An 8,612-nucleotide genomic window follows, 5' to 3' on the forward strand; every position below is an offset into this window, starting at 1 on the left:
TAGCCTAACTCTTGAGTTGAGCTTTAGCTTGGTTGTTGTTCATTGACTACGTGCAACCTAAGAAGATGGAGGCTGGTTCTCATTGGTTGTTGTGTCATGTGTGAGGCAGCTAAGAAGATTGGCCTCCTTTCACTTGTCTTGGGAGTGCCCAATTTTGCAATTCAATTTTTATGTTTTTAGTTGATGTTGAGCTTGCTCATTAGACAAAAATTATGGTTTAAGGATCTAGTTTTACCATCCAAGGTGCATCTTTGCAGCAAGAGATGAAAATATGCATGGAGATGTTGGTTCTTTACATCCTGTGGCTTCTATGAAAAGTGAGGAATACTAGAACTTTCAAAGCGGGGTTGGTTGCTCCCTTCACTCTCTTGAGGGAAATTCCTTATGAGGTCTTTTTTTGGGTAGGTCATAAATGGGGTTCTCAATAGTTCAACAAGATCAAGAGTTGCCCTTCTCTTTTTTTACTATCTTAAGATCAATTTCTCTATGACCTAATCATCTTGTACTTTGTTTCTTAGTTTTGTTGGGCAATGAAATGTTTTATTCTCTCTCTAAAAACAATGTTTTGTAGTGGTAGGAAGGTGGAAACTTATGCTCTTGCCATAATTCCAATTGAACTACAATACAATTAACTTGTTGTGTAAAACAAACAAAAGAAGATTAAATAATGTCCATGGCATTATGAAATCAAATGAAAATATACATATGTGCATTATGAAATCAAATGAAAATATACATATGTAGATGGTAGCATAAAGCACATTAACTATAAGAAAATGAAGACAAATGTATTCCCAAGTAAAAGACACAATCTTGTAAAAACTTAAAATTCAAGTGCATGCATCATTTTAAGTCTATTTAAATTATAGAATGGTTTTAATGAAGCCTTTGATTTGGACTGAAATACTAAAAGAATTTATATCAAAATAAAAAGTGAAGTTAAAATTCTAAACATAAGCAACTTTAACAATAAGAATATAATTGGCTTTGGACTTGAGGTGAAATATGGATTATACCCTCCTGGTTCCCTGTGACCTCCCCCTGAGTGCAGCGAGAAACATGATGCTTCCCACAGCTCTGGGCCTCAGTCTCCCAATCACAAATCTGAACGTTCTTGGGTGAACATTGTTGAAGGCTCTACCCCTGCCAGTTCCTCTGCAAAGCATCAGTGGTGCACCATGGAAACAACATGTGTTTGGAAATATCTCCCGAACGCCATGATGAATTGATGATTCCATTTTGATGGACATTGCTTGCTAGATTCTCAGGAGGGAATCCTAGGAAATATTTTGAGTACCAATATGCCTTTCAGGAACTCCGAAAGTTATGGACATGGACTTCTTCGATTATGTTTTCTTCTATGAATCAAGGTATGTTCCTGATTCGTCTTAACATAGAAGAGATGATGCATATTATGCATGACAGACCATAGAGAGTGGTCGACCAGACCCTCATGGTGCATCAATGACAACCGTGCATGGAAATCAAACTCAAAGTGACCAATAGAGTTCCTCTATGGATTCGACTCCCCAGTCTCTCTGCTAAGTACTGGACGAGGGATGTGTTTGAAGGCATTGCAGCTTTTCTGGAGGGCGCTTTGCTAGAAGTGGATGCTCATACTCGCGCCTTAGAGAGGTGTACCTATGCACATATCTGTGTGTTGGTTCCTCTAAAGTTCTCTTTGAAGTCTTATATTGAAATAACTATTCTTCATCGATGAACTTTTCAGCATAAAATAGTTTATGAGAACAAAATTAGATTTTGTCCTCAATGTGGTTCTATGAACCATTCTATGGTAACTTGCCCTTCAAAATGATTTTTAGTCGGTGCTTGAGGAAAGACAGTGTATTTTGTGTGATGCTAGTGTCTGAGGAAAGATAGACAAACTTTGACACATACTTATGCACATATCTGTGTGTTGGTTCCTCTAAAGTTCTCTTTGAAGTCTTATATTGAAATAACTATTCTTCATCGATGAACTTTTCAGCATAAAATAGTTTATGAGAACAAAATTAGATTTTGTCCTCAATGTGGTTCTATGAACCATTCTATGGTAACTTGCCCTTCAAAATGATTTTAAGTCGGTGCTTGAGGAAAGACAATGTATTTTGTGTGATGCTAGTGTCTGAGGAAAGATAGACAAACTTTGACACATACCGGCTAAAGGGTTGTGCCATAAAGTAGTAGGATATGGCATAAGAGGTAAGGTTCACCAGAAAAGACTACATTCCCTGGGGTATCTTTCGTGAAGCATTCTTGGAAACCTACTTTCCTCGATATGCCCACGATAGAAAACAACAAGAATTTCTAGAATTGATGCAAGAGAATATGAGTCTGGTAGATTATACTGCTAAGTTTAGGTGCCTCAAATGTTACTGTCCAAAATTGTTTGCCAATAATAAGGCTAGGGAAAAAATATGTCCGAAGACTTAAAGATGGATTGAGATGTCGAATGATGACCAGCCGGTCAACGAGATTTAATGATAGGATAGAGACAACTTCTACTCTGAATAAAGAGTGGGAGAGATCCAAGGAGATCAATCTACGAAGTCGGCTGGTAATGGTGGATTTTGCAAACAATAGTTTTTTGGTAAAAATAAGTTCACACTTCATGCTAAGAAGCATAAACAACACAAAAGAATTGGGCCACAATGGATGTCAAATCAATGATTTATGAAGTGCAACTATTCCCATGATGGACAATTATGCCTTCATGACACAGGCATTTGTCTCTATTGTAGACAGATGGGTCATTACATCCAACAGTGTCTCAAGAACGAGACTGATAATTGGAATCAGGCAACTAAGGGAGTTCAGCCTTAGCGACAACAACAATCACAACAAAGACCTCCCCAGCAACAAGTGTAAAGGGAGAATAACGAGCAAGTATATGCTACCACAGCTGCAAAACCGAACAACTAAGGCGAACTTAAAGAATGTATTATTGTTGTTGTTGATCATCTTGCGTGAGTTATATTTGATTATGGTATTAAGCATTCTTTTATTTCTACTCCATTTGCTAGATTGGTCAATGTATCACCGTCTAGTTTAGAGACTAGATTAGAAGTTATGTCACCGTTAGGAGTATCTTTTTGGTGTACTAGGTCTCTTCCTGAAATTAAAGTGGTGATTGGTGAGCAAGAGTTATCTAATGATCTAATTTTACTTAATATAGTCATTTACGATGTTAATTTGAGTTTGATAAAGTCATATTTGTAAGACATGTGATTTCGAATAATGTAATATATATAGACCCTATTAAGGTGAATGTTGTGCTGAATTGAGAACAAGTGTCGTAGTTGAAGAACATTCCTCTTGTCAAGGTGCATTAAGGAATACAAATAGAAACCTTAGGCTAGCATGAGAGAAAAATACCTCAATTTGTTCAAATAGTCTTCGTATTGAATTTTGAGGACAAAACTCTTTTAAAGGGAGAATGATATAATAAGACTTGCAAATTTTTTATAATTATTTGATAAATAAAGAAGAATTTTATGTCTTAAATTTTATTTGAATTTTTATTTGAATTTGAATTTCAATGTGACTTTGAATCTCAATTTGATTTGTATTTCATTTGAGTTTTAATTTCAATTTGAAGTGAATTTTATTTGAGATTTAATTTCAATTTGGAGTGAATTTCATTTGAGGTTTAATTTCAATTTGGAGTGAATTTCATTTAAGATTTAGTTTTAATTTGAATTTAAAATTAATTAAATTTATATTTGAATTGAATATGAATTTGGATTTGAATTTTGGGTTTAATTGAATTTGGATTTGAATTAGAATTAGAATTAGAATTTAGAAATAATTTGGATTAAATATAGATTTAACTTGAATTTAATTTTAGATTTAATTTAGAATTAATTTAAACACAATTAAGGCAATTAGAGCCATAAGGTGGGATGCCCCCCCCCCCCCATATGTGGGTCCATCTTGGAACTAGAGTCCATTATAGAGTGAATCAAAGTTAGTTAAGAATTCCTAAAGAGAGGAGGACATCCCCTCCAAATCTTTCAATATAGCTACTTAGAAACAAAAGTCAATACTAGACTTAAGTTTCCTATTTCATATATAAGTCTAGGTTAGCTAAGGGTTCAAACGTTTTCTAATTGCTTTGAAAACCTAATTAGCCAAGGTTTCATAAAATTACATATAATATTATAAAAAACAAATTGAAATAAGAATTAAGGAGCTTCCTAATGGGATTAGAAAATATCTCAATGAATTATAAAAGGAATCCCCTTAGCCTCCTTCCCATCTCCCACCTCCCCCCCCCCCCCCACCCCACTCTCTCTCTCTCTTTTCTCTCTTCTTCCTCCCTATCACACGTCTCTCTCTTGGAGAAAGTGTTACAGCTGGTGTGATAGCATCTTAGAGGTGCACATACGTAATAGAAAGTCTGTTGGTGTTCACAGTTGCGAGAGAAGTCTTTTTTTAAATTCAAGGTAAGTGCACTATAACTATAGAGTGTATGTATGATGCTAAAGAGTATGAACATGTTGAGATATGATTTTTAGATGCACAAATATATATATATATATATATATATATATATATATATATATATATATATCAATCATAATTGATGTAGAGAATGTTGTTATACAGTTCATGGAGTATTAAAATCTTTAAAATAATTTTTACGAAAATTATTTTTGGAGTTGTATCATAAATCAAGTGATTCTTTTGGGAAAATTATTGTATATGATTTTTTATATACATTTTGTGTTAGATTTAGTCATGAATAATATGTATTAAATTAAGTTCATGTTAGATATGATATTAGTTGTTTATGTCTGATTTAAAATCCAAGAATAAGAACCATATATGTGAAACTGATTCTTTTGAAGAAAAACGTGTTTTCTTAGGTAAATACGTTGAATCTTGTATTTGATAGATGTTATAAATGTGATCTTTGTATTTTCAACATGTTTATATGTGTACATGCATGCATGTGATGTTTTTATATTGAATCAAAACCATAAGTTGCATGCTTTTGGTGTTTTATTTGTAAAAATCACAAAGCTCTTTATATGCTCCATGAAAGTTCATGTTGTTATGTTATTTTTATTTCAACTAGTCTTAAAGAAATTTACGGTTCTTCAAAATAGTAAACCCAATAATTCTCAAATTTTAGAAAGATATTTTAGACATGTTGAAACAGTCCCAGAAAAAAATTGAGATCATTTGGGTTCCATATTGCAAGATACGACCTTTGCAAGTCAGCATAGAATTTCTATCGTGACAGAAATTCTATGTAGGATGCATGTTTTTTTAAAATTTTACTACTTTCAAACCATTTAAGATTTATGAGCACTATTTTTATGTGTGTTAGTTTATATATTTATGAACACATGATAAAAATCTTGCGCACTGATTCATTATATTTTGAAAATAAAAAATCATGAAAATTTGATATATAACATGAAATTTCTGAAACACAGTCAGTCAAAGAACAAAAATAGATAGTGTTACATGATTTTTAATTCATTTATGGGAAGGAGTTCAGACATGATTATTTTTTACACTTGTGTCAGACACACTAAGCTAACTATAGTAAAAATTACAAAATTTATTTCATTCTGTAAATTTGTGATTGATGTTTCTTCGAAAAGACCAAACCTGATAGGCCAGGTTTTACTTACTGAGTTATTATTCCATGATCCAGAATGATTTTAGGTCTAGATTTTTACTTGTACATAGCTAACATATATGTGCATTTACAGTTAAAAATCTAAATTTAAATTTATTGTATACATGTCATGAAAATTTTTCTACGAGCTAAGAAATTCTAACCATGTTTCAAATTTGAAACTAGTATTTGCAAGCATGTCATAGTTCTGAAAATGAATTAGTTGAAATGGTTGGGTTTCAAAAGTGAACCATGGGTACACAACTTATAGGTGTACCATATATAGGCCTTTTGAGGTTGAGTACATATGTCAGCACTTGTGAATAATTGTTGAATGTTATTCTTAAACTTTATGTTATAATGCCTAAATGGGTTGCATGATATAATGATATGCATCATGATATGTTGATAATGCAACATGATATCATATGTGGTTATGTAGTGCTATATAACATGTAATGAATGCATGCAATTGTTGATGCTTATTAATGAGCTTATGTTTCAAGAGAACCGATATGGTGTCATGACTGCACAAGCATGTATGACATGTGTTGGTGTGCCGTAAGACATAAAAAATATGCATGCACACAGGATTGCTCATGAATGAGCAAGGGGTTGATTACAAAAATAAAGAATACATGCACACATAAGATTCTAGTTACCGCCTTTACAGACAAAATGATAGACTGGTTTAAAGGCACCAGAGCATACTGAATGTATTATAAACATGTTTAAGCTAATATAACTATTTAACTATCAGTAATGGGCAGTATGATGCTCACGACATGAACGACAATATAAAAGTTACCTTAAAGGGGTGCTTGAGCTATTGAGCCATATAGTGCTAAATAATTCATAGCAAATGTGATAAATGCAAATGGTATTCGTAATAAAAATACCCAATAAGTCATTTAGACTCAAACTTACCTTGAAGATGGTAGATGGTACAAAACTTTGTTAGACTGTTATTTATTTTTCAGAACAAAAGCATCTCATGGGTTGAACTACTAATTTATCCTAGGTGGCAGATTCATGTCTTCTGCAGAGGTTTAGGATGCATCATGTTGTTTTAGTGGCCACTGGTAGGATTTCTTTTGGCATTAGACCACCCTCAGTGAATCCATCTCAATAAGTCACTCGTGATAATTAAGATACATAGTATAACAAACACCCGAGTGGTCTCTTTTGATTCATGATTGTGGCTTGAGAGTACCACATGAATGGTAAAAAGAAAAACAAAAACCTTACAATCAAACACATTCAATGTGAAAAAACATGCCTTAATAATTCAGATCCATATTTATGCATGTTGTATAAAAGCATTAGCTATACATGTTCAGTTGAATGCATTATAATGATTATGTGTTGTATATATGTTCTTAATGATGTTTGGTTTCATGTATTCTTAGTTTTCGTATATGCATGCATGGTTATTGTGTTTCTACTGAGACTTGATGAGTTTGATATTTATCTTACAAATTTTTAGGTAATGAATGAATAAGTTGAAGCGATGGTGGAATGCTATGGGTAATGGCCAAAAACTAACAATTTTGAATTTGTGATTGGTCTTGATTAATAAGAACTTGTTAATTTGTCAAACAATTATTTTGAGATAATTTATTTAAATTGATGAATAATTTTAAATTGATTTATGAATTGTATGTCTCTTTTATGTTTCAGAGTCAGATTCTTGAGTTGAAACTGAATTATGAGTTGGATTTGAATCTAAGTTCCAATATGACAGTTGGATCCAGTCTCATGTTGTGGTAACATACCTATAACATGCCTGAAATTTCTAGCCAAAAATCAAAATGCTTGTTTCAGCTATATTTTGACTTTTCTTGATAAAGAGTTCTTATTCTTGAATGTCTCTTTCTCGAACTCGGTTATAGTAAGCTATTAAACGATAATGCTTGCGCATAAGCTAACTCTCTAGAGCTTAGTTTGAATAAAGCAATGTCATAAATATGGCCTTGCATAAATTTTTTTTATGTATTTTTAGGTTAAAATTTTGGAGCATTAGAATAATAAACTATTGTATTAAAGGAAATAGAATAACTAAATTAAGGTTATTTATAGCAAAAAACAGAAAACCCTGCCCTATATTGGATTTGAGATAAGATCTAAATATCCAAACGAACAAAGAAAATCTAAATCCAAAATGCAACTACGGATCTCATTGAATCCATTGAATTCAATCACCCTTTGTTATTTTTCTTTCCTTCCGTTGGAGTTGGATTTGCCTCTGGATCCACGACTATATTAGGTCTAAACAACAAAAAATCACAAAAGCCTCAACCTGGATCTGACATATTTGCATCCCTAGTTGCAACATGGTGTGATATATATATATATATATATATATATATATATATATATATATATATAGATAGATAGATAGATAGATAGATAGATAGATAGATAGATATAGAGAGAGAGAGAGAAATTTCAGAATTTCAAATAAATTGCTTAACAAGGGGAAATTAAAATTTGGATTCTTTTTAGTTTTATAAATTTCATAACACTATATTTTACTAGAACTTGAAAATTTTGAAGTTTAAACAAAAATTAAAGTAGAAAATTAAATATTACACAATAGGAATGGGTACATGCTAAATGAAATATGCTAATTTTTTTAGGTTTTTTATTTTATTTTTAAATTATGACTGTACAAATGTGATCTATGTACTTGATTTTATAGGGTAAGCTCTTGAAGTTTTTGATTCTGACACATGGGTGGGTTTTTATAACATTCAAAAAATCAATGGTCCAAAATCTTTGTAAAATTTGAGGCTTCAAATATCATTTTTTATCGAAAACACATGATTCTGGTGTGGATTCCTCATAAATAGACCATGCCGAACACATTTATGGGGTTGGAACTGTAGAAAAAATACTAGAAGAGCATAAAAACCCATTTAGTACGTTTCATTTAGTGTATATATATATATATAGAGAGAGAGAGAGAGTAAACTCTTTG

This window comes from Nuphar pumila, chromosome 3, assembly GCF_984573655.1.
Source record: "Nuphar pumila chromosome 3, dmNupPumi1.hap1.1, whole genome shotgun sequence".
Lineage (NCBI taxonomy): Eukaryota > Viridiplantae > Streptophyta > Magnoliopsida > Nymphaeales > Nymphaeaceae > Nuphar > Nuphar pumila.